Source organism: Microcebus murinus, chromosome 15 (genome assembly GCF_040939455.1).
Source record: "Microcebus murinus isolate Inina chromosome 15, M.murinus_Inina_mat1.0, whole genome shotgun sequence".
Lineage (NCBI taxonomy): Eukaryota > Metazoa > Chordata > Mammalia > Primates > Cheirogaleidae > Microcebus > Microcebus murinus.
In genome coordinates this window covers 25,633,424-25,660,502 of record NC_134118.1, presented here as the reverse complement: position 1 = coordinate 25,660,502, position 27,079 = coordinate 25,633,424, and the positions used below count along the sequence as shown (strand labels likewise).

General features: G+C 39.6%; 2 non-coding genes and 1 pseudogene across 2 annotated transcripts; 1 reads left to right on the top strand and 2 right to left on the bottom strand.

Moving 5' to 3' along the window:
• Positions 1 to 26,630, bottom strand: part of LOC105858670 (small ribosomal subunit protein eS26 pseudogene) — a 37,056-nt pseudogene extending 10,426 nt beyond the window's left edge.
• On the bottom strand, positions 208 to 281 carry TRNAT-AGU (transfer RNA threonine (anticodon AGU)). The gene has a single exon. It is a non-coding gene; the product is annotated as a tRNA-Thr (tRNA).
• Positions 6,896 to 6,978, top strand: TRNAL-UAA (transfer RNA leucine (anticodon UAA)). The gene has a single exon. It is a non-coding gene; the product is annotated as a tRNA-Leu (tRNA).
• Positions 26,631 to 27,079: the final 449 nt, after the last annotated feature.

Sequence of the window (27,079 nt, the reverse complement as noted above, 5' to 3'; positions counted from 1 at the left end):
AGTTTAAACGTAGGAAATTATAGTTCAACTCTACATGATTGGTCTTCAGCACAGATTTGATAACATTTCCAACTCCCAATACTGTTCTCCTGTATGAAGTACCGCAGACATTAAGATTTAACGTCTGCAGCTTCATTAGGTATAAACCCAACTTGTCCTCAAACCACTGACAAGAGTTTGCCTGGATTTAGGAGGGGGGGAAAAAAAAGGCCTCGCTGGGATTCGAACCCAGGATCTCCTGTTTACTAGACAGGCGCTTTAACCAGCTAAGCCACGAAGCCTCATGCACTTGTTTATGGATAATACATTATTTTAAAAATTTCACACTTCAACTTCTCAATGCTTCTATTTTGGTGATTCTTTTAGGATAGAACTGTTAGGGACCGACCTTCCACAGCCCCACCGGACAGAAAAGCAGAGACATCGAGGATGTAATTACACAAGAGGAGGTTTATTTTCTGGCTAGCCAGGGTCCAAGCCCCAGAGCACCAACGCAGTGGTCACTCTTGCAGGCAAGGACCCTGACCAGGGTTGCAACATGCCTTTTATCTCTATGGTGCATGCACTATGCAGTAGCTGATCACGCGTGGATCATGCACTGACCTTTAACATGATTGGTTGGCTGGAAGCCCCACTATACAGGGGTCCGAACAATGCAAAGCTGGCGCAATCAAGCGAGCAAGCAATGGTTTCCATGGCAAGCAAGCAACAGTTTCCAGAAGCCGGATGTTAGTTCCGGCTTCACTGGGGTGTGGGCCTTGCAGGTGTGCAATGTCTCGACCCCAGCTTCACTGGGGTGTGGGCCTTGCAGGTATGCAATGTCTCGACCCCTCACAGAACAAGACGATAAATCCGGGCCTTGGTCAAAAACAGAGAAAAATGTTATCGTAGAATAAGAACAGGTCCTAAATTGAGAAGACCATTTTCCTTTAGGAAACTGCTGTAAATGTCAAGGATATTGCTAACATATAAACTCTGGCAGCCAGGTAAAGACTTTGCTTGATTTTGGGAATAATTACATTCACTGACGCCTAGCAGTGAGTCTGCCTTCTCGTAAGTCCTCATTTCATTTGTTCATCGATGGGTGAGATATACCAGTAAAAATGCCCTGGATTCTATTTACATTTTTCTCTGACTTTTAGCCCCCAATGATTCTGCCTTCCCACATGCAAAATATGCTCACTTCCACCAAGTCTGACTCCTTTGAAACATCCACCCGACATCCAGGATGGCAATATCTAAATCAGGTAAAGGTGTGGATGAGATTCCTTGGGTGCAATTCCTTCGGTAGGTGTTCTCAAATAAGATTCTTCTTATTTTGAACATCTATGTACTTAAGATATGTTACCTGTCTCGCAACATACAGGCAGAGGAGGCATAGGATAACTTCTATACACACTTCCATTAAAAAAAACAAAAACAAAAACAGGAGGCACACTGGTCTGCAGCAATTTTAGAACACAGGAGGCACACAATGCTAGCGCATTGATTAGCACTCAGTAATGCTGTCTGGGGATGATTGTTTCTCTAGGTTCTTGGATCCATCCTTTGTGCTCTTGTTCCACATTCTGAGTCATCCATTCTTTTACTAAGAAATGTATTTTACTTGCAGCTCAATAATCTTCTTAGCCTACTTCCTTCCCATAGTAGTCTCGGTGGCTGGGAGGGAGGAGGTGTCCAAAGTTCTCTTTTCATTTTGTGCTGTCCTTTTTCCCTTTTATTGTAAGCAGTCAATGATCAAATACTATACTTTTCTTCAAAAACTTGAGATTTTGGCCGGGCGCGGTGGCTCACGCCTGTAATCCTAGCACTCTGGGAGGCCAAGGTGGGTAGATTGCTGCTCGAGGTCAGGAGTTTGAAACCAGCCTGATGCAAGATCAAGACCCAGTCTATACTAAAAATAGAAAGAAATTAATTGGCCAACTAAAAATACATAGAAAAAATTAGCCAGGCATGGCGATACATGCCTGTAGTCCCAGCTACTTGGGAGACTGAGGCAGAAGGATTGCTTGAGCCCAGGAGTTCCAGGTTGCTGTGAGCTAGGCTGATGCCATGGCAATCTAGCCCGGGCAACAGAGTGAGACTTTGTCTCAAAAAAACAAAAAAACTTGTGATTTTATGAAAGCTATGGGAGTATTATCTGTGGCTGCTTTCCTGCAACTGCTGATTTGTGTAATTGCCACATAGACTGAACGGCCCAAAAAGCCTATTTACTACTTGGCCTTCAATCCCTTTTGAAACAAAATCCACATTCACAAACCTCATGAAAATAAGCCTTTGTCTATCTTGAGCTTCCTGTAAATCTGCTGCAGGACCACACCCTTAAGATTTGTAAAACTGTTGTTTAATCAATAGGATCTGTAAGACATGTCTTTAAGATCCTTAGGGGCTTGTTTTTCTGTTTAGTTACCCACCTTAAGTCATTCTGGGTTCTTAACAAAGGATTTACAATTACACTCTTGGCTTCATCTTTAGCCTGCATTTTCTGATAGTGCTCTGGATTTGATTTTTTGCCTGAAAGTCATTCTTAATTGTAGCATCATTTTCTCTCTGGAGCAGCTGGGAATAACAAATAGTATTCCTTTCTAACCCAGCAAATTATGACTCATTTATATTTAGAAGTTCTCCATTTAACTTATCTCTCTCATCTCACATTTTACTGTAAACAGCAAGAAAAAGCTAGGAAACACCTTTACAATTCTGTCTGGAAATCTCTTTAGCTAAATTACTCAGTTCATAGGTCTGTTTCGACATTCCATGATACTGTAGGCAATAGCATTTCTAAACTTTCTACAATTTCATTACGAGGATCCCTTTTCTCCTGGGTTCCAATAATATTAATATTTCCTCTTTTCCATCTGTGGCTTCCTTGTAAATTTTGTTAAGGTGGATCCAAAGCAGCCTCAGTTGAGGGAATTTAGCTCCAATAGTAGGATTATACTACTGTGATACTCCACCTATGCCCTGTAAATTATCTTTACTATAATAGTATGGTGAGAACAGAGACTATTCCCAGCCCTTTATGAATGTCATGAATTGATCCTCCTACAGTTTTCTAGTGGTTCTTTCCCTGGCCTCATGGAGTTAAAACCCCCACTCATACAGAGAACAATATTCCACCAGCGATTCAAGAAGATCCCTCTCTAGACCTATGGAGTACTCTCTTTGCAGCTTTCTCCTTTCTGGTATTCTCTCCCACAAATTCTAACTGTTTTGGCCTCCCTGAAATCTTTGTGTCCTCAATTTAGTGACACTATCTAGCTCTTTCTGAATTCCTCCTCACTCTGCTGAGGACTAAAAGGCAATAAACTAAAATATTTGTAAGATTCATCTGCACTGACAGCAAACAAATGTCTGAAAATAGTTATTTCACACACTTATGTCCAATATCCTTCCCCTCTTGTTTACAATTTTCATAGAAGTGAATCCTTTGCAGGTAGGAGAAATCCACCTATTTTTTTCAATGTTATTTTTCAACAGCATTTTCATTTTAAGTTCCATCCATGTTGCTACATGTTCATCTACTCTGTTACTTTTGAATATTAGGCAAGTAGCCTTTGCCAGACCCCTAGGGAGATAAAGGAATGAAATGCAAGTGTCTCCCTGTCAGCTCCAGACCTAACATTGAAATTGCTTAATATTTTGTAGTATGCATTTACAACAGTTTGCCTATCCATTTTCTAATAACAAATCAAATTTTCTTTCAATGTCAAAAGACCACAAATAATGCTTTAACTCCCTCACATGTGTACTCTGTACTTGTGTAAGATTTGTGGCAGTGGATAGTGCAGAAGAAATTTTATACCTAGGAGCAGAATAGTTCCATCATAGAATGTGCATGTCCTTAATTTGAATAAAAACTACTCCAGAATGGCTTCATCAATTTACATTTTCACCAGCAGGACATGAGGGTTTTTATGTCACTAGTCCTGTGCTAATTGATTTTATTCAGCTTTTTAATTTTGCCAATGTAATGACAGTAAAATGATATATCTCTTTTTACTTTTTATTTCTGTGATTACTAATGATTTTGTACAATCTTTGTTAGTCCATATATATTTCTCTCCTCTAGTTGTTCTATCCTTTGCTCATTTCCTTTTGATCTTGCTGTCCTGATTGTACAGATTTTCATGGCTTCTCAATGTATATATTAAGCCCTTGCCATTTTTGGACAATTCAAACATATTCTCCCACTAGTACATCTATCTAGGTATTTATGTTTTTACTGTGTCCTTTTAAAAATTGTTTATTTTATTTTATTTTTTTAAGAGGTGGGGTTTTGTTATGTTGGTCAGGCTGGTCTTGAACTTCTGGGCTGAAGTGATACTCTAGCCTCAGTCTCCCAAGTAGCTGGAACACAGTAGCTATATTCCTGATTTCAATGTAAGCAAATATTTCTTTTTCTTATTGTTTTTGTTTTTGAAGTTTTTAGAAAAGTTCTCTGTCCCCTGGCATATAAACATATTTTTCTTCAGCTTTTAATTAATTAACTTAGTTTTTCAAGACAGGGTTTTGTTCTATTGCCCAGGCTAGAGTGCAATGGTGTTATCAGAGCTCACTGCAACCTCAACTCCTAGGCTCAAGATACCCTCCTGCCTTAGCCCCCAAGTAGCTGGGGCTACAGGTGCTTGCTGTTGGCTAATTTTTCTATTTTTTGCAGAGATGAGGTCTTGCTATGTTGCTCAAGCTGGTCTTCAAACTCCTTGCCTCAAGCAATCCTCCTGACTCTGCCTCCCAAAGTACTAGCATTACAGGCGTGATGCACCTGGCACAGCCTTTGATATACTTCTAATAGTTTTATTTTTTTATTTTCACATGTAGATATTTAAACTCTCCAAATAAGTGTATTTTAAAAATCTTCACAGCTGATTGATTCTACTGTGTAGCTTGTGTTAAAGCAACAATAATAGAATATTCTGAAAACTTTTGTGTTTATCTATATATGATGGATTCTTTCTCTGATATGCTTTTTGTGGATCCTTCCAATCCACTCCATCTCTATCCCCAAACTAGTTCCTGACCCAGCACTGAGAGACCTGAATTTCCTTCGGTGCTTGGTAGAAACAGGAATCTCTCAAGCCATATCTCCTCTTCCAGAAATGGAACCTTGATGGGGCCAGATACAGAACCCAGAGCCAGACAGCCAAAGGACTCCAGGGGACCATTCCTTGTCTATGGCTTTATCTGGCAGAGAAAGATCTGGACGTGGTGGACTCAGTGAGTCCTGAGCATCCCAAATTAAGTCTGAGCTCTTCTTCATCAAGTGATGAAATTCTGGGGAGACTGTCCTCTGACTCTTTTTGCTTGTCTGCTACAGGTGATACAATCCTCTCATATTGTGATGCTTTCCCTGGTCACCTGAATAACAAAGGGGTATGTCACATAGTAAGTGTTCAGTATTGTTACCGTGTTTCCCCGAAAATAAGACAGGGTCTTATATTTATTTTTCCTCAAAAAGACACCCTAGGGCTTATTTTCAGGGGATGTGTTATTTTTTTTTTTAAGTATGGTACAACAATCTACATTTATTCAAATATAGTTAAGTCGTCTTCTTCTGGAACATCATCATAACTCTCCAAACCCTGAATTCCATCCTGAATTTCTTGCTACTCTATTTCCTTTAGAATCATTGGCCCCAATCTCTCATGTCAAGCAACAGAGCCCTCATGGGGCAGATGAGGAGGGCTGCTCCTCTTCTTTCCTGCTCTGAGGAAATGCGCGGGCTGTGCAGATATGCTGCGTAGCCTCGCCCACCACTAGGTCTTATTTTCGGGGTAGGGCTTATATTGAGCAAATGCTTAGAAATCCTGCTAGGGCTTATTTTATGGGTAGGTCTTATTTTCGGGGAAACACAGTACATAAATTAATTATATTCCAACCCTGCTTTCAGATTCAGCTCTGTCTCCTCCAGACCCCAAACTTCCGTTCTGGGAGCTTCTTTCATAGGTTCTTAAATTCCCTATGACAGCGTTAGCATACTTAATTGGGAAGGTCATTTAGCAGACAATTGAAATTAGAATTACCTGGAGTGCTTGGTAAAATTAAGATTCTTGGCATCCACCCTAAATCTCTTCAGTCAGGATCATAGAGAGAGGGGTTCTGGAATCTGCATTTGTAATAAACCTCCCCAGGGGATACTTTGGCTGCAAGGATCGGATTCTCTTTAGTAACAATGGGAACTTCTGAGGGAGCTCTTTTGAGTTTTGGGCCAGTGTCTTTCTGTGTAGCCCACACCGAGCTCAATATTCCTTTTGTGGATACTTTGGATTGTCAGTTAAGGCATTTTGTCATTAAAATCAAAGTCAAAGCTCTGCCTTGGGCGAGGCAAAGGCATTATATGTAAACAAAATGTTTGTACCCCCATAATATTCTGAGATTTAAAAAAATAAAGAAAATAAAGAAATTGGAAAATCAAAGTCACAAATTTGAACTGCCTTTGTGTCCACTAAAGATCTTCGAATTTGCGCCAGGACAAGCTCGTTTTAATATAATGTCCGTTGGACCCCAATCCTCATGCCTCCACTGAGTCTGGAGGGGAGGTTTGAATTCAGCAGGTAATACAGTGATCTCTGAATTAAAAATTGGGATAGCGCCTTTGGGAAAATAGAGGTAGTAGGTGGTATAAGTGCGGTGGTTTCTACTACAGACTCCCTCGATGCTTCCCGAGGAGCACCATGGTTTTTCTTTTTGAATGAAATAAAAACAAAGATTCCTCTGACAACGCGTGATCATGAGAGGAGGCTCGGAAGAAGTGCTTTCTGAAAGCACGCTGTGTTTTCTCTATCATAATCCTTTTCAAATTTCAGTACAATTCTATAAAAATAGGAATAATTCAGGCTCAGCACGGGTGCATTATTTCTAATAAAAAATGATTACTCATCCAAAAGCATATGTTACCGGGATGGCCGAGTGGTTAAGGCGTTGGACTTAAGATCCAATGGGCTAGTGCCCGCGTGGGTTCGAACCCCACTCTCGGTATGTTAGGTATTAAGTTTTCATCTCCCGCGTTCTTCCCAATATCAGTATTATAAACTAATAACGGAACTGTTTTTTTATGCCTTTGTGGTAAACACTCCGTTTTTTGTCTTCAATTCTAAAGAAATTGCCAGTAGGCAATGGCGTGTGAATGATTTTTTTTTACCACAGTTCTATCATATTGCCAACATAAGGAAAAACCACTCACATCCATGGCCTGCCTAATGAGATATTAATACTCCAGGCCTTTCAATTCCAAGAGGAATTGAATTTGGGATGGTTTTTGCCCTTAAGGCCACAGGAAAAAACTCTAGTTCTCTGTAGCCCCCCAGGGAATGAGAACCACTCTCACAGAATCTGTTTCCAAACGGTTATACTCAGAAAAGCCCAACTGTTCGCTAGGGCTGTTTCCTAAACACTTTGGAGAGTATAGTTGAGTCCTCCCCAGCAGAGTGAGTTTGTTTTGTTTTTTCCAGTTTGAAATGTGAAAAAAAGTCTCTTTGTGGAGTTTTATTTTGTATTTCCGGGGCCATTGTGTCCTGGAGCACCTTCCTATATGTTTGTTTGTTTATTTATTTATTTATGAGACAGAGTCTCACTTTGTAGCCCAGGCTTGAGCGAGTGCCGTGGCGTCAGCCTAGCTCACAGCAACCTCAAACTCCTGGGCTCAAGCAATCCTCCTGCCTCAGCCTCCCGAGTAGCTGGGACTACAGGCATGTGCCACCATGCCCGGCTAATTTTTTCTATATATATTAGTTGGCCAATTAATTTCATTGTATTTATAGTAGAGACAGGGTCTCGCTCTTGCTCAGGCTGGTTTCCAACTCCTGACCTCGAGCAATCAATCCGCCTGCCTCGGCCTCCCAGAGTGCTAGGATTATAGGCATGAGCCACTGCGCCCGGCAGGTGATATATGTTTAAAAGACATCTGTATTATTTGTTTCTGTGACCTGCTTACATATATATATATATTTTTTTGTTGTTGTTGTTGTTGAGACAGTCTCACTGTGTTGCCCGAGGTAGAGCCTAGCTCACAGCAACCTCAAACTCCTGGGCTCAGGTGATCCTCCTGCCTCAGCCTCCAGAGTAGCTGGGATGCCTGGCTAATTTTTTCTATTTTTTGTTGTTTAGCTAATTTCTTTCTATTTATAGTAGAGATGGGGTCTTGCTCTTGCTCAGGCTGGTCTCGAACTCTTGAGCTCAAGCAATCCTCCCACATTGGCCTCCCAGAGTGCTAGAATTACAAGCGTGAGCCACCACACCCAGCCTGCTTACTAATATTCTTTGCTAATTTTTCTACTTAGTTGTTACGTCTTTCTCTTATGATTTGGTAGGAACTCTTTAAATATGAGTCAATTAAACTTTGCTTTGCGATTAGTCCCAATTAGTCTAGTAACTAGACTCTATTTTGTTATTCATCTTTGAACTTTGTGTGACTTTGGAAATGTAGAAAATGAATATCTATGTTAAAGAATTAGCAGTTTTTTCTTCAGGTTTTATGTCTAACTTATATATACCTGTGGGGAGAGGGCTCCGTGGTTGGCAAGTGCGCGGGAGCAGCCTTCGGAGAGTTGAAAGAAGAGACAGGCGGCAGCAGGCAGATAAGACATGCTCTTTATTGCGGGGAGGGCGGGGCATGCAGCAACCGAGAGAGCATGGCCCAACGTTCATATATGGCTCAGAACAATAGTGGCAACATGGCATGTTATGGGAAAGTGTGATCACATGGTAGATAACACTTTGGTTACATAACTTTGGTAACTCATGCCTCCCCTGAAGGCTGGCTGAAGACACACCAGCAATCACTTTAGTTTGGCCTAAGAAACCTATTGCCTATACAAATGAATTTCCCTTACAATGACTTTTCCCATTACTAGATCATTTAGCAAAAGAACTCTATGATTTCCTCTAGGATGTTCATGCTTTATATTTAATTCTTTCATCTATCTGATTCTTTCCCTGTTGTAGTATGTGAGGTAGAGATCCAACTCTATTTCCAATAGACTACCAGTAATCCCAACACTATTATTGAATACTCATATTTCCTTCATTAAGTGCAATGTCAGCATACCAAATTCTATTCCCTTTTAAATTCAGAGGATCAGAAGCCTTGTGTTTTTTAAGAGGATTTGGTAAGGTGTGGCCTTTGGAAATCAGCAATCATGTTGTAATTCTGGCTTTCCCACTGACTCTCTGAGACTTGATGTCCTCATTTGTTAAATAGAGATAATAATCTCTACTTTATGGAAGGCAGTTGTAAGGATTAAAAGAAATGTATGTAAGGTATCTAAGAAAGTGCTTGGCAAATTGAAAAGTGCTCTTTGTCACTATATATAATAAGCTATTAATAGTACTCTTTCCCCTTAGAAAAAACTCACACCTTTCCTCTAGAGCCATCCTTCAAGGAAACCCAGAAATCAGACACTATTCTGATAGTTAAATTGCTTCTATGTTGAATAAATATTGTCCTGATAGCTATGCTCGTATATTTTGAGATCAAACACCAAGATTCCACACTTCAAAGTTCTCTGATCCCAGTGACAGCACAGTGGGTCATTTTCATGTGCTGCCTTGCAGCTTCAAGTTTGTTGCTGGCCTTTGGGCAAAGAAGGTAGGAAACACCTCCCCAGAATGTTTATCTATATCTTCCCAGCCAGAATAAGTGTGTTTGAGAAAGACCAAAAGACTGAGTTTCCATGGAGAGGAAAGATTCATCCCTACCAAAAATGAGTTTTCTTATTTTTGTTTCTTTCCAATGCATGGGGCAGAAAGAAAGAGGATGAGTGGAGTTTTTTTTGTTTGTTTTGTTTTGAAATGAGACTCCAAATGACATAGATTTTACCTGAATTGAAATTTGCTGGGGAAAAAAAAAAAAAAAACAAACCCTAGCAGTCTCTTAGTGGTTAGTTAGCTCAGTTATTTAGAGTGTAGTGCTAATGACAACAGCGTTGGGGATTGGTCCCTATAGAATATAACTTATGTAATTTTTCCTCATAGGAGAGTCAAGTGCAGTCCTAAAATCACCACCCATGCCCACTTCTGCCACAAGAAAGATCTGAATTTGTAGTATCTGGCATTTGGTTTTACTAAATTCCTCCAATTGTTGGTCATGCTGAAAATTTCTACTGCAACCTCTGTTGTTTCTTGAAGTAGGCAGAATTCTAAGATGGCCCAAGAGATGTCTTCCCCCTGCTATCACAAGCCTGCATAATCCCCTAGACCCCCCTAGGCCCCCAACTCCCAGTGGCAGATAGGTACCAGTCCATGGCCTGTTAGGAACCAGGCTGGAGGTGAGTGGCAGGTGAGCCAGCGAAGCTTCATCTGTATTTCTCACAGCTCCCCATAGCTCACATCATCATATAAGCTCCACCTCCTGTCAGATCAGCTGCACCATTAGATTCCCATAGGAGCATGAGCGCTACTATAAACTGTGCATATGATGGATCTAGGTTGTGTGCTCTTCATGAGAATCTAATGCCTGATGATCTGAGGTGGAGCTGAAGTGCTGATGCTAGTGCTGGGGATTGGCTGCAAATGTAATAAATGTAATGCACTTGAATCATCCCCAAACCATCTCCCCACTCCCACCTACCATGGAAAAATTGCCTTCCATGAAACTGGTGCCAAGGTTGGGGACTCCTGCCCTAGACTATGAATATCATTAGGGTATGTTAGATAGCACAGTTGACTTTAAGAAAGGGAAATAATCAGGAGAGCGAGTCTGGCCTAATCAGTTGAGCCTTTAAAAGAGAGTAGGCTTTTCCTGGAGTCAGGGAATGAAAGTGTGAGAGGAATTGAGGAGTTTGAAATGGGGGAAATTCTGTTGATAATTTTGAAGGTAGAAGGGGCCACTGGCATGCAGGTGGCTTCTAGTTGTTAAGGGCACCCAGCTGATAGCAAGGAAACAGGGATTCTCTCATACCCACAAGAGCTTGGAAAAGGATCCCAAGATTCAGATAAGAATGCAGCCCAACCAATGATTTTAGCTTTGCTAGATCCTAAGCAGAGACTCCAGCCACCGAGGGCCTAGACTTCTTACCTACAGAACCATGAGTAGATACATCGGCATTGTTTTAAGCTGCTAAATTGTGATATCATATTATACAGTAAAAGAAAAACATAGATTTCTACTTTTTTTAAACTAAGAATATAGAATACTAAGATGGAAATGGTATAGCAGAAATTTGAGCTATTTAAGGTGGGGTGTGTCTCTAGGAGCCATTCTCCATCTAAGCACCTTGCTCTCCCTGCCCCTTTTTTGGGGTCCTGCTATTGACTATCACACATTTCCTTTCAATGAATGCTTGGAAATGAATAATTATAGTTTAGATTAATATAAGCATATGTCCCCTAACTGTATAATTTTTGTATATACACATATACTTGTAGATATTAATTTCACATCTAACCCATAATGCAACAATGGCTACCAACTAATTCCTTAAACTAATTTTTTTGCAGCATGCATCTAGACACTAGGAATGCAGCACTGGGAGGAAAAAAAATGAGTCCCTACCCTCCCAGGCTTTCTGGTGCAGAGGAAGAGACTGCAAAGGTAGTTTTTCTTTTTAAAGAGAAACATAACTTATATATACATATAACTATATTAGGAAGATTATCAGGAATGAGCCTGATCATAAATTACATTGGTTCCATTTCATAATATATATATGAGACTTAAAAAAATCCCCAAATCTGCAGTCAGTAAGTTGGAGACCCAGAAGAGCCAATGGTATAGTTCCAGTTCAAAGACCAGCAGGCTCAAGATCTAGGAAGAGCCAATGTTTCAGTTTGAATCCAAAGGCAGGAAAAACAACAACAATAACAACAAAAAATCAATGTCCCAGCCAAAAGGCAATCAGACAGGAGGAATTCCCTCTTCTTCCTGGGAGGTCAGTCTTTTTTTTTGAAACATTGTCTTACTCTGTTGCCCCAGCTAGAGTGCCATGGCATCAATCTAGCTCACAGTAACCTCAAACTCCTGAGCTCAAGCAATTCTTCTGCCTCAGCCTCCCGAGTAGCTGGGACTACAGGTATATGCCACCATGCCCCACTGATTTTTCCCATATATATATTTTTTAGTTTGCCAATTAATTTCTTTCTATTTTTAGTAGAGATCGGGTCTCACTCTTGCTCAGGCTGGTTTCTAACTCCTGACCTTGAGCAATCCTCCCCCCTTGGCCTCCCAGAATGCTAGAATTACAGGCGTGAGCCACCGTACCTGGCCTCAGTCTTTTGTTCTATTCAGGCTTTCAACAGATTGAATGAGGCCCATACATACCGGTACTAGTGAGAGCAATCTGCTTTACTCAGTGGATTGATATAATTGTTAAATTCATCCCAAAATCCCCTCACAGAAACTCCCAGAGTAATGTTTGACTGAATAACTGGGCACACTGTAGCCCAGTCAAGTTGGCACATAAAATTAACCAGCACAACAGTTTAGTGTAAGAGAAAATAGGCAGAGTTTAAGATCAGCCTGAACAAGAGTGAGACCCCCATCTCTACTAAAAATAAAAATAATTAGCCAGTCATGGTGGTGCACACCTGTAGTCCCAGCTACTTGGGAGGCTGAGGCAGGAGTTTGAGGTTGCTGTGAGCTAGGGTGAAACCAAGGCATTCTAGCCAGGTTATGGAGTGAGACTCTGTCTCAAAAAGAGAAAACAAAGTTTAGAAATAAGAACAATTTTCACAAACCTTAGCATAGTAACAATGAAAGAAACAGTGAAAGAAACAAAGAAAGAAACATTTTTGTTGTTTATTTTTTTACATGAGTAATATATCCACATGGTTCAAAAATGAGAAATTATGAATATGAAAAGACAGTAAAAAGTCTTTGGCCCCTCCTTTCCCCTATTCCCTCAATTCCCACCACCAACTCTACCTTCGTTTCTTATGCATCCTTTCTGATTTTCTTTATGATATTTGCAAATATGAACAGTCTTATTTTACCTAATTTTTCACACAAAAGATAAAACAATTACCCATTATTCTGAAGCTCCTTTTTTTGCTTAAATATATTTTGGAGAGCTCTATTTTATCAGTACTTGGGTTACAAATAACACTTTCAAATTTGCATACTGCACAAAATAAGAAATTGTTTTCAAATCAGTTTATTCAAACAGGCAAGAGTAGAATCTGTAAACTTCTTTTTCATTGCTCCTCTAAAAAAGGGAATGAGGCTGGGTGTGGTGGCTCATGTCTGTAATCCTAGCAGTCAGGGAGGCCAAGGTGGGAGAATCACTTCAGGTAAGGAGTTCGAGACCAGCCTGAGCAAGAACAAGACCCCGTCTCTACAAAAAATACAAGAATTAGTCCAGGCGTGATGGCACATTCCTGTAGTTCCAACTACCTGGGAGGCTGAGACAGGAGGATCGCTTGAGCCTGGGAGTTTAAGGTTTGTAGTGAGCTAAGATGACATCACTGCACTCTACCCAGGGTGACAGAGCAAGATTCCTGTTTCTAAAAAAAAAAAAAAAAAAACAAATAAACTAACTAAAAAATAACTGCCAGCGAGTTAGCTCCACAAACCACCTAAGATCTTTGCCACTGAATTAATTTTAACTAAAAAAAAAAAAAAAAAAAAAGGGAATGAGAACAAATGTAAGTTTATTGGAACTGGAAGGAAGAAGAGAAAATGACATCCTCAATTTTTTTTTGCTCTAATGAGGGAAAAAATATTTTTTGCTATTTTTAGCCATTGACATTCAAAATACAATAATTAGCTATTTATATTTTAGTAAAGATGTTCAAAAAACAACATTAAGTTAAAAATGTACACATACAGCACATGCATTTATAAATGTCCGGAAGTGTATACATGTGTAAATACAGTAAAATGTATTTAACAGTGTTTATCTTTGAGATTTGGTGGGAAATATATACATATATACTCAGCCATATATTTAATGTTTTTTGACAACAATCCTCTATAATGCTTATAGAATAAAAAAGGGGAAAAAAAGTAAATTTAGAAATAGTGAAAAAGAAAAAAAAATCAGTTCTTCGGATCTTTATGCCAAAGATATATTCAGCACAATTGGGAGAAAAATGAAGTCAGTTATGAAATATTAATACTTAAAGTAAAACTTTAGAAAGAATCTCTTACATTAGTAGTTCAACACTGCTGCTCAGAGTTCCTTACCTGGGATAGCAGTCATATAACATTCAGTCCATGTTCAGTATTAGTGATAAAAAAAAAAGTAAAAGCAGTTGGAAATTAGAATAATTAACATTCCAGTTTATTTATTAGTATTCTATTAAGTTGGTTATATAGATAGGAGAATTCCCGTGAAGGTGGTCACTCCCTGGCAAAAAAACGAACTTTCTCTTAGAAGGCAGTAGGCTGTAGTAGTTAAGAACAAGGACTCTCGAGCTAAAATGCGAGTTTGGATCTATTCAAATCAGTCTACCTCCTACCTAAGACCTTTAAAAGGGAAAAGTACGTGGACCTTGGAGCCCAATCTTGTTTTCCAATTCTGCCTTTGCCACTTACTCTCTCTAATCTATAATGTCTTCATTGTACTAATCCCTGCTCTATAGAGGAATTGTGAGGAGATATACCAGCACCCTCGCAGCATATACTGGATGTTGCAGTGCCTGTTAAATAGGAAATGTTTAATAAACATTCGTTCCTTTATCCCTAAAGAGAAAACCATTCTCATCCTTTATAAGCTGCCCTTAATGAAAATGTTCCTGTTTTATTTCTGTAGCTTTTTAAATATTCTAGACATTCATTTCAGATGTACCTAAAAACCAATATCATCTCGTCAACACTTTTATCAATCAAGTATCTGTGTTAGATATTCTCAGTGAAACAGGCAATATTTCACCCTAGTCTTAAGCATAAGCTGCCAGGCAATTTAAAATTTGGTCTCTAGGATCCCCATGCACATAGCAATCGTATTCATACATAGTAGGGCCAAATGGTTACTGCGATTCTGGTAACATCAGATGACAGATAACCACAGTGAGGAAGACCTCTCCACTAAACACAGAGATTTTGTTCTCACCATTAACACCTACAGCAATAACACAGTAAAAAAAAAAAAAGAAAAGAAATTACCAGTCACAACACTTCTAGAAGAAAAAGGATTTTTAATCAAAATTTAAACTTCACAGATGGGGGAGGAGCTTTTATATAGACAACAAAATACCCCTGCAGAATAGGAAACCCAGTAGGGTAGATTGGTGGAGATAATAGACAAGAGACACCTGCATAATCTAGGTGCCAAAGCGTAAGATTGCCTATCTGCTTCTCCCTTACACACACACACAATTCCACCCCTTTTCACTTTTCTCTGTCGTGAAACACATCTATGCTTCTGGGCTCTAGAAAAATAAATGAGCAAAAACAAGGGGAAGAGGTCACTTTTTTCCAGAATCAGTGACGTTCCTCTAGGACTGAGTGTGAGTAGCTGAGGCATCCTCAATTACAGGTAGAGAGTCCTCATCAATGAGTTCACTCTCTCTGCTTGGTTTTATGCTCAATTTTGGCTCTTTTGATGGAGTATCCATGTAGCTTGGTTGAGATTTTAAAATTCCAGCAGCTCCAAAACACTGAGAATTGTAAAGGCAGAGGGCTCCTAAGACAATAATAACTATACTGATGATTCTGGTAGTGACAATCTCTAATTTTCAAAGAGCTTAACAGGGTCTAGGCACTAAAGTGTGGGCTACCCATGTAAATTTTTATTATCACCCTAAACACATTGTCTGAACTGGCTTCATGGACATGCAACTTATACAGTTGCAAGGGCCCTACACTCTGAAGAACCTCACATTTGATTTAATGCTCTGCTGTCACCATTTTGAAACTGTTAATAAGTTTTGAACAAGAGACTCTGCATTTTCATTTTGTATAGGCTTCACAAATCATGTAGCTGGCCTTATACAATGTCTTTAGACTATTTTCTCTTGTCAAGAAAAGGAATTAATTCTTCCCCATATTCTGCATTCTATCCCTTGTTCAATGTATGTTTGGTGTAGAGGAATTACTTCTCAATCTCTCCTTTGGGGTTTATATCATGCAGAAAAAGAAGTCAAGAAAGAATATTTAAAAAAATAGGTCATTGGACAAGAGGAAGAAGTCATGGATAAGCATCATAAGGGACATTCATACTCAGAAATCAAAGAGGAAAAGGGGAAGGTTAGATGATTGACTGTGGCTATAACTTCCACATATTTGAGACTATTACCCAAAAAGAAAAGGAAGACCAAGAAATTAGCTTTATCCACATTCTGGAAGGTTAACTCTCCTTCATCAGCCTCACAAAACCCAATGATCACTGACCACATAGCAGAAATAGGGCAGAGCTGGATAAATTTATGAAGTAAGGAAGTGTATAGGTGACTTTTATTGGATCAGGTCCCACTTCCAAATTTTGCATATAGTGTATAAGTAAGGAGAGGAACACAAAGGTACCTGTCAACCCAAAAAAGGAAGAGAGATATCTTCTGATTAGCCTATCTCAATACTTATAGGCTTTACTCTAGTATTATAATCAGTGAATGAAAATTATTTCATCACTTCCCCTCATTTTTCTTTTCCCTCCTTTGAGATCATTTTTTTCTCCTAGGTTTTCCTTTTCCCTTCCACCCTCCTGATAACTTTCTAAGAGGCTAAGCAAGCTAATGTTCCACACTTACCCCAACCCTAGACACTCAGAATTTATTCCTGCCTTTCTGTACCTGTGACAATGCAGATAAAAGCACAAGGAAGATACTGTTTCTGAGTCTCAGGGAATAACTGAGGGAATGTCAGCAACAAAAAGTTCAAGCAGAATGAGAGGAGAAGGGAGTTGATCAAGAAAATTCCATCCAGTACGAAGTAGGCTAAATTAGAAAAAAATGATAAGAAAGAGAAAGATGTAAGTTCTTTCCTTTTTTAGGGCCATCTCTGCTTTCCAGAGTCCCCTAAAGGTGGCATAGTATTGGTGGATGTTAGCAGGAGGAGTGGTTGTGAGTGGGATGAGGGAGGAAGTGCTAAGGCTCAGGTTAGTAATGACATTTAGCCCTTCTTTTTTGAACCAGGACTTACTTGGCTTGTGTTGGGGCATCCAACACATCTTCTTACCACTGCAGTCTGTGAAAAGTGCACTGACAAGAACAGTGGCATCTTCAGGCCATTCTATTTCTACCCAGGAAGAAATGAGAAAGACCACCAAAGCAGGGTGGTGGCGAGGAAATTATAGGTAAGGATCAGACCCTGTTCCATTTCTTCATGCTGTACCACTTAAGATGAGGCATCACCTAGGAAGAAAGGGAAGAGGAAGAGAGGAGTTTCCTCAAACCCTCCACATTTACTTCTCATCCTTCAAAAACAATTCCTAATGATCCTTCAATTCCTAAAACTCTCTTAAATCTTTTACTCAAGCTCCAACATCCTCTCTATACTTCAATTCCTTATTCATCTAGCAAATATTAATACTTACTGCAAGTCTATAAAAGGCCATGTGTCAAGTTTTAATTTTTTGATTTTTAATTTTATCTCTAACATTCAGATGTCAGGACTTCAGTTTTATTATATTGTCTTTTAACCGATTTCCCAGATTTGTTATTATCTCCACCATTCCATACTACACATTAACAGCCCTTCCCCCACATAACTTTATCAGGTCCTTCCCCAGCTTAGAAGCCCCCTAACATCTCCCTTACTTGCTCTAAATGTAATCCTTGGGGTAACATCCAAGTCTTTCCTTATTCTAGCCTTAGTCTATTTTTCCAACTTTATGTCTGTCTATCCCCTTCCAAAAATTCAACCTCTTTGCCAAAAAAGGTTATCACACTGTTTCCCAAATCCTATATAGGCAATATTTTCTAGAATGGGCTCCATTTTAAAGTTTTCCCACTGACCATTAAGTATTATCCAAATATCCTTCATCTATTCAGTAAATAAACATGTTTTGATCACCTCCCATGTGTCTACAGTGCCTGCATTGTTTAAGTATCTGATAAATGGTTACCACATTACATATCCCGATAGGAACAACCCCTCACCACTACTCATACTCATCAACTAGGTCCTCCTTTTTCCCTCCTTTTATCAGCCAGTACAAATCTATCCTTCAAGGCCCAAGCTTGGGTTGGAAACTTACCCAACTATACTGTCCAAACTTTGTTCGCCTTATGTGGACACATATGGCAATGATTGACTGCCCAACTTCATATTCAATCATGTATTACTTGGTATTTGTCTTTTCCTCTCTGAATGTTTTGACTTCCCACATAGATGAAATGTTCTGAAGGTTTCTACTTCGTTTTAACATCTATACCACTCAGGACACTGGTTTATATTTAAAAATGAGTAAATCTTCACTGAATAATAGAAAAACAAGAACAACAACAACAAAGAAACCTCTATTGATCTTCAGCTCTCTCTATACAACTTCATTTCTGAGAGAGTCAGTTTTGAGGTGCTAGGCAACTATACCATTCTCATATCACATAGTTCCCATTACTATTTGCTTTTATTTATTTCCCATTACTTTTTTATATTCTTGTTTTACTTGTCTTCTTTTAAGCATATTGCATTTACATTTTTTTTTTTTTTTTTTTTTGAGACAGAGTCTCACTTTGTTGCCCGGGCTAGAGTGCTATGGCATCAGCCTAGCTCACAGCAAGCTCAAACTCCTGGGCTCAAGTGATCCTACTGCTTCAGCCTCTTGAGTAGCTGGGACTACAGGCATGCGCGACCATGCCCAGCTAATTTTTTATGTATATATATTTAGTTGTCCAGCCAATTTCTTTCTATTTTTGTAGTAGAGACGAGGTCTCGCTTTTCCTCAGGCTGGTCTGGAACTCCTGAGCTCAAAGGATCCTCCCATCTCAGCCTCCCAGAGTGCTAGCATTACGGATGTGAGCCACCACGCCCGGCCGGAAGTAAAATATTTTTGTATAGCTGTGCATTGTGTTTGTGTTTTTAAGTGTTATTATAAAAGAATAAAAAGTTAAAAAAATCAAAAACTTTATAAAGTAAAAGTTACAGTAAACTAATGTTAATTATTGAAGAAAGAAAAAATTGTTTGTATAAATTTAGTGAAGCCTATGTATACAGTGCTAATGAAGTCCACAGTAGTGTACAGTAGTGTCCTAGGCTTTCACATACACTCACCACCCACTGACTCGCCCAGAGCACCTTCAAATCCTGTAAGCTTCACCCATGGTAAGGGCCCCATACAAGTGTACCATTTATCTTTTGTACTGTATTTTTACTATACCTTTTCTATGTTTTGATACACAAATACTTATCATTGTGTTACAATTGTCTATAATACTCAGTACAGTAACATGCTGCACAGGTCTGTAGCCTACGAGCAATAGGCCACACCATACTATCTATCCTCGGTGTGTAGTAGGCTACACCGTCTAGGTTTGTGGACATGCACTCTATTATGTTCACACAATGATGAAATTGCCTAACAACGCATTTCTCAGAATGTATTCCTGTTAAGTGATACATGACTGTATTTAAATATAAGTAAAGAAATATTTCATACTATTTTTACTTATAAGTCACAAAGTAGTGGATTATAAAGTCTTCAGTTATAAATATATATATATATATTCACCAATGCACATATAGAGAGAATAAAGATGTAAAATATATTTATTACTGTGAGCTTCAGTAAAAGAGGTTGGAAAACATTGGTATAAGTTTTGGCCACATGAGGGGATTGCAAAGAAAGTGTGGAAAACAAGATCTCTAGATGAGAGAAAATAAGAGAATTAGAAGGCAAGAGTACTGGAAAGATCATCTTCCTGGATACTAAAATCACCAAGAATCATGAAAAGAGTAGTATTAGAGAGTGAGAGTGACTATAGGCCTTGAATTTTCAAGGAATGAGAAGAATTACCCAAACGGTCTACAGATGATAACAAAAAGAAGGGAAAGGTGTGGTGAAGTCCAGGACAAAAGCTTCAAGGCTAGGAGTTTTTAGGAAAGAGGAAGGAAAGAACAGTCTGGAAGAGACAATGAGCAAGTGGAAAACCTATGTACCTCCAGGCCCAGTGGTACGAAGGGTGTGGAAGAAAAACCAACTCCCAGTAAGGAGGACTGCCAGGGAGGCAGGGTCAATAGGAGAGAACAAGACTTCAGTTAGAGCAAGAATGTGAAAAGGAAGAATCCAGGCAATTCATCCTGCCTCCTCATTGGTGCGACCACTAAGTGACATCATAAAAGCGGCAAAACCCTTCTGGCCCCCCTATTATGGTTTAATCTGTCTTGCTAGCAGAGCAAATGTGTTGTTTCTCAGCTTCCTTTGGCACCCAAGCCCAAATCATCCTTTGTTTCGTGGCTCCTTTTTCTGCTTCAGAAGTAGGAAGAAATCCTGCACTCAGGAACGAAGTCCAGAGGTGACTAAAGAGATGTTGGGGTTATTTAGTGAGTGGTAAGCAGTTGACATATTCTGGGCTTGGGTGTGGTGGGGAGGAGTTGGTGTAGTGATATTAGAGTGTGGGAAAGACTTGTGGATCCCCTGAGGTGCAGGCAGGTGGACAAAATAAGTCAAGCCCTCTGCTTCTTTCTCTCCTTGGGCAAATGAGATTCAGGGCCCCCAAAAATACAAGACCAAGAAAAAGGTGGTATCTCTTAACTATCCATCCTACCATAGTTGCAAATTTTTTTTTTTTTTTTGAGACAGAGTCTCACTCTGTCGCCCTGGGTAGAGTGCTGTGGCATCATAGTAGCTCACTGCAATCTCAAACTCCTGGGCTCAAGAGATCTTCCTGCCTCAGCCCCCAGAGTAGCTGGAACTACAGGTGCATGACAGGATGCCCGGCTAATTTTTCTATTTTTCGTAGAGATGGGTCTTGCTCTTGCTCAGACTGGTCTTGAACCCCTTAGCTCAAGCAATATTCCGGCCTTGGCCTCCTAGAGTACTAGGATGACAGGCATGGGCCACCACACATGGCCAACACAATAGCAATTTTGTACAAGTATAATATACAATGAACATTGGTTTCTTTGCCCAGGTGTCAGTGATCCTCTGCACTACATATGATAGAGCACTCCTCTTTCCACCACTCTGTCCCTTTACTCTGCTTTATTTTCCTTCATAGCTCTCATCTACCAAAGGCATTATTTTTGGTGTCTTCCCACTACCCCATAAAATCCAGGAAGGCAGGAACTCTGTCTCTGTCCCCACTGCCCAGGAACAGTGTCTGGTGTGTAGTCACTAGTCAGTAAATATTTATTGAGCAGATAAGCCCATCACAGAAAGATCCACCAATGCTCAGCAAATGCTAAGTCATAAGTAGAATATTCAAAATTTAAGTTGCCCAAAGCTAGATCTCCTTTGTCACAGAACTAGTTATAATTTTCAGGATTTTCACAGCACTTTCAGGAAGCAGCCCACTGGAATTCTGCTACTAGTCAGAATAAAAATGGAAAGCGCACCATGAACCCTTAGGTTTAACTCCAAGAGGTGGTTGACTGGCTAGGCTGTACTATGAAAAATGGGTCAGCCATAGTTCTGGATGTGGGAAGAAGGAAAGCAACTCAGTGCATGCACAGAAGAAATTACAAGGGAATACGGGGCCACTGAACAGTCAAACAGGTACACATCTGGGACTCTAGTACATCTGGTACACATCTTCATCTCCCCTGGAGCTATGTACATAGAAACCTCATTCTGGGATTGGGGCCAAATAGTCCTAAAGCAGCATGGAGGTTAATCTCTTGGGACACAAGAATTAGGAAGTGCTGACTGATCCCAGGACAATGAATCTACTGAACTTCAACTGAAGATAATCAAGATAATTGAATATTTATCTGAAAATATGTGAAGAAAAGGTTAGAGTACTCAAGGTGCTCAAATACACACTGGAGCTTTGACCCCAAACATTATGTTATTTGCACCTTAGCTCCACACTGTCTGCAGACATATATATGTCTTGAGTGAGATACTTAAAACTCAAATCATCTTTGTTTAAATAGGTCTGGAACATGATTACTCTAGAAGATATCTCTTAGTATGCTTTAATTTTCAAATTGGGAAATGTATACCCCTGGGAATACATTTTAAAGAAATGTATTTCCAGATTTTTGACTTCCACATGGACTCATTTATGACTATCAACCTGAGAACTTGCTGTAGACAAAGTGGCAGTTTTGCTTTCCCACCTTATTTGTCATATCATTTTCTAATTAATAATAAAAGGCATAATTCCCAACCATTCCATATTACATCCCTTATCTTATACATTGCCCCAAGATGCAAACTTGTCTAGAGACATCTAACAAAATGGTGTCAGTGAGAAAGCAAATGTCTAGGTAGCAAATTCCTTTTGCAAGTCAAGTGCTTTCTTATAATTATTACATTTTTCTTTCAAGAAGAGTAAAGGAGGGGCTACCCTAGCTGTCAGTGATATATATACATATTTTTTTTGTTTTTAGAGATGATGTCTCATTCTGATGCCCAGGCTGGAGTGCAGTCATGCAATCATAGCTCACTGCAGCCTAAAACTCCTGGGCTCAGGTAACCCTCCTGCTCTCAGTCACCCGAGTAGCTGGGACTACAGGTACCACCATGCCTAGGCTAATTTATTTATTTATTTTTTGTAGCAATGGGGTCTCGTTATATTGCCCAGGCTGGTCTAAAACTCCTGGCCTCCAGCAATCCTTCCACATTGGACTCCTAAATGTCAGTGGTAAATTTTTTTTTAAATCTTAAGATGGATCATTATGTAATTTTGGCATTCGATATACAAGTTAGAAAAATTAGAATTGCATTCCTATTTCAAAACTCCTTTCATTAATATCTATTTATTTATGTGAGTACAAATTCTCATATCAAAATATGAAAAATAGACACAGAATTGATATAAACCCTTTCTCATTCTAGCAATAGGGAATATTCAGCCATGGAAACATGCATTCATTAGAAAATCTTAGTCCCATCCATGTCATTAACAGATGAATTTGCAATTGAATTTTACTTTGTATAATGTATAATATATACATTAAAATATATATTTATAATTATTTGATTGCACACAAATAAAAATGGCAATAAATCTTCAAAACAAATTGTTAACTCTTAAAGATATATGGAATGCAGCTAAAATTTTTTTTTAATTATGTGCAATATTTGTACTTTTTTGTTGAAGACAAGTACAATAGAGTAGATTAAAAACAGCCATTTTTTTTTTTACCATGTGGGGTAGAGGAATGAAAATGAGTTCAAGTAAAACAGGGAATCCAAATTAAAAAAAAGGAGAGAAGGATGTAAAATTTCTAATGTTAAAGAAAACCTTGTATGCTTTTTAAAAATGGATGATAGACTAAATCATATTTAGAGGAGTGATGGAGTACATTTTAAAATGTCACAATTCACAATGTACTAGCAATCACATTCGTTACAACTATTTAAACTTATGATGTGAAATTTTTATATATCAACTTAAAAATGTTCAAGAAGGTACATAATTTTTCAAACAGGTATGCTTTCATATTTTGAACACCACTGTTCTAGAATATAAGTTCTTACATATGATGGGCTTCAGGGAGTCAGTCTTGCTACTTTTGTGACATTGGGCAAGTGATTTAAATTCAGCTCAGACCGGGCTCAAGTTGGCTCACACCTGTAATCCTAGCACTCTGGGAGGCTGAGGCAGGCAGATCGCTCAAGGTCAGGAGTTCAAAACCAGCCTGAGCAAGAGCGAGACCCCCGTCTCTACTAAAAACAGAAATAAATTAATTGGCCACCTAAAAATATATATAGAAAAAATTAGCTAGGCATGTTGGCACGTGCCTGTAGTCCCAGTTACTTGGGAGGCTGAGGCAGTAGGATCACTTGAGCCCACGAGTTAGAAGTTGCTGTAAGCTAGGCTGACACCACAGTACTCTAGCCTGAGCAACAGTATGAAACTCTATCTCAAAAAAAAAAAAAAGAAAGAAAGAAAAAGAAAAAGAAAAAGAGAAAGAAAAGAAAAGAAAGAAGAATCCAGAAAGTTTACAAAGGTTCCAGAGGCATAGAGTGGTCTATTATTTCCTGACTTTTGAATATGGAAATCCAATAGGTTGTTGCCCTCTTCTTTTCTTCCTGGAATGAGGTGAGCAAATCTCTCCCCTACTGAGGATGGAAGGGGCAATTAAGGCATAATAACAGGTACCATCTATCATCAGCACCAGCCAGGTCATTGGTATCTATGGCATAACAGGCTGGCATAAAAGAAATGCAGGGGACCAAGTCTCATTCGTCTTTACACTTGTCCACACCTAATATAGTGAAATATACATCCTAGTTCCTAGCTTATAGTAAAATGCAATAAAAATTTGTTAAACTGAACAATTGTTAAACTGAATGCTAGTCGCAGGGGTGTATTTTCCATTGGAACATTTTCCCACAAGGAATGATCACCTTTAGTCATTTCTTCATGACACTTAAAAAAAAAAAAAACTGGCTGGACAAGGTGACTCACACCTGTAATCCCAGCACTTTGGGAGGTCAAGGGAAAAGGATTGCTTGAGACCAGGAGTTGGAGACCAGCCTAGGCAACAAAGGAAGACCTCATCTCTATGAAAAATTTAAAAATTAGTCAAGTGTGGTGGTGTGTGATTGTAGTTCCAGCTATTTGGGAGGCTGAGGGTTGCCTGAGCCCAGGAATTCAAGGATACAGTGAGCTATGATTGTGCCACTGCACTCTAGCCTGGGTGAAAGGGTAAGATCTTATCTCAAAAAACAAACAAAAAACCCACCGAACTTTAACTACTTAGAAATGTATGCTACTAAGTTATTTCAATAAAAAGGAACTATCCAGTAAGCAAATTCTAAGAGGTCACTAAAAAAATATTCTTTCAAAAGCCAGGCTTGGTGGCTCACGCCTGTAATCCTAGCACTCTGGGAGGCCGAGTCAGGAGAATTACTTGAGCTCAGGAATTTGAGACCTGAGCAAGAGTGAGACCCTGTCTCTACTAAAAATAGAAAAAATTAGCCAGGTGACATGGCACGCCTGTAGTCCCAGCTACTTGGGAGGCTGAGGCAGGAGGACTGCTTGAGCCCAGGAGTTTGAGGTTGCTGTGGGCTAGGCTGATACCACAGCATTCTACTCATAGTGACAGAGTGAGACTGTGTCTCAAAAAAAAAAAAACCTGTTTTAAGTGTTTTAAAGGATGTTTCTTTTAAAAGCCTATTTTTACTGGCCAATGTCAATTTTGTTCTCCTTGTGAACTCTACCCCTTACTGACTATATTCTGATCACCCCTGGTGTATTTGTTACAGTCCCAACACACCAATTTCTAGTCAACAGTATAGAGCTCTTCAGTGCTTCCAAAACAAAGTACGTTTCCTTCCTAGAATGCTCTTTCCCTAGAATCTTCATGACTTATCCTTCATTCCTTAAAGTTTTTGCTTAAAGAACAGTAAAACCTTCACCATTTATCCTATTTAAAACTCAACACCCATCCCCAACCCTACCCTACCTCTAGATTCCATATTGGTCTTCTCTGCTTTATTTTTCTTCACCATCTGAGAAACTATATTTTTCCTTTGGAATATAAATTCAACAAGGGCAGGGATTTTTGTTTTAAATGAATGAGTTCTTGCTCTTAAAGCCAAGTCTATTCCAAACCAATTGGTCAAAATTAGTATTCCTGGTTGCTGTTTTTTCATGAACAAGTTGGTGCAACCTGGTTTTCATATCCCATTCCCCTTCTCTTTATTTTCTTCAATCAACATACTACTGAAGCTTTCCTTTTCTTTGTAATACATTTAAAAACCTTGATCTTTGCAATTGCAATGTTTGCTAGAGGCAGCATGCAGAAAATGGCAGAAAATAGATCCTCTTACTTCTTATATGCTGAACCAACAGTGCATGGAATGGCTGGGGGTTACAGATCTTGACACAATACAAAGCACCCCATTGGCTTAAAATTAAAAAGCATAGGCTTTCATGTTGTACAGACATGAATGCAAACTCTTGGTTCTGCCACTTACTAGCTGTGTGATCTTGGACTTATTACCAGGTTAAACTCTCTAACCCTCCGATTTACTGTTGTAAAAATGGACATAACAATAACATCTCTAATTTCATACGGTGAACTGAGCACACGCGACTTAAGTGCTAGATAACACACAATGCCTCCAGTAGGCACAGTGTCAGAAAAATGGTTTCTATCCAGCACAATAAAAAGTGGCACTCTTGGGTCTGATCGTAGCGCAGTGGCTACAATCACTATCATCACTGGCTGCACATTAGCATTACCTAAGACATTTTAAAACTCTCCAGGTAGGTATTGTAAGTAAGAGGAAATTATTCTATTTCCACACTCTCCCATAATATTACCCAGTTCATATTTGCCTGATGCCCAGAATCATCAACAATGATTGCTCAGCACGGGCATGTCATTTCTGCCTTCCACAAGATACGGTTATCCAGAGCAGGTAAATTCCCCAGCACCTGTCGCTCAAGAACCTAAATCCCTCGCTGCATGTGTCCATCCCTCACAACCAACCCATAAACAGTGACTTATTACCATCCACAAGAGGCTGCTTCCCAGGGGACCTTATCTGCTGGCGAATGGCCTGGTCAGTGCCATCTGCTCCTGGGCCAAATGAGTCTCTGCAGAGTAGAGTCGTCAACTTCGTTCCTTTCCAAAAGCCCTGCCGGTTGCACTGGGGTCCGGAGGCGAAGCCCTTGCGCTTGGGTGCCTTCATCGATGCCGGTCACCTTCAGATTTTTGCAATGTTTCTTCTGAACAAGAATGTGTACCCTGGGGGCCAACTCCCGTCCCAGACCTAGGCTTTTCGACATTTCCCCAAATCCCACCTGCGTCAGGTTGGAGGCTATAAGGCCTATCCTTCTCCATCCAACTCAAAGCACCTGGGGGTTCCACTCGAGCACAGGAGATCACGGCAGAGGCCCACTTCCAGAGAAACACCACTATGAACACTCAAGCCTCTTGGTCGCAAAGAGGAGCAGGAGCGTTTACCTCCCCTGGCGTCATTTCCGGGTCCGCTCTAGAAACCTCGGAGGGTTCCACGTCTCTGTTGTTTATGCTGTTGAGGCTCCACGTGGGTGCACATTTCCTTCTAAATGGGCGGAGAGAAGTTCAGCTTTGCCAGAGAAATTGTGTGGAAAAACTTCAAAAGTGTATGTACAAAAG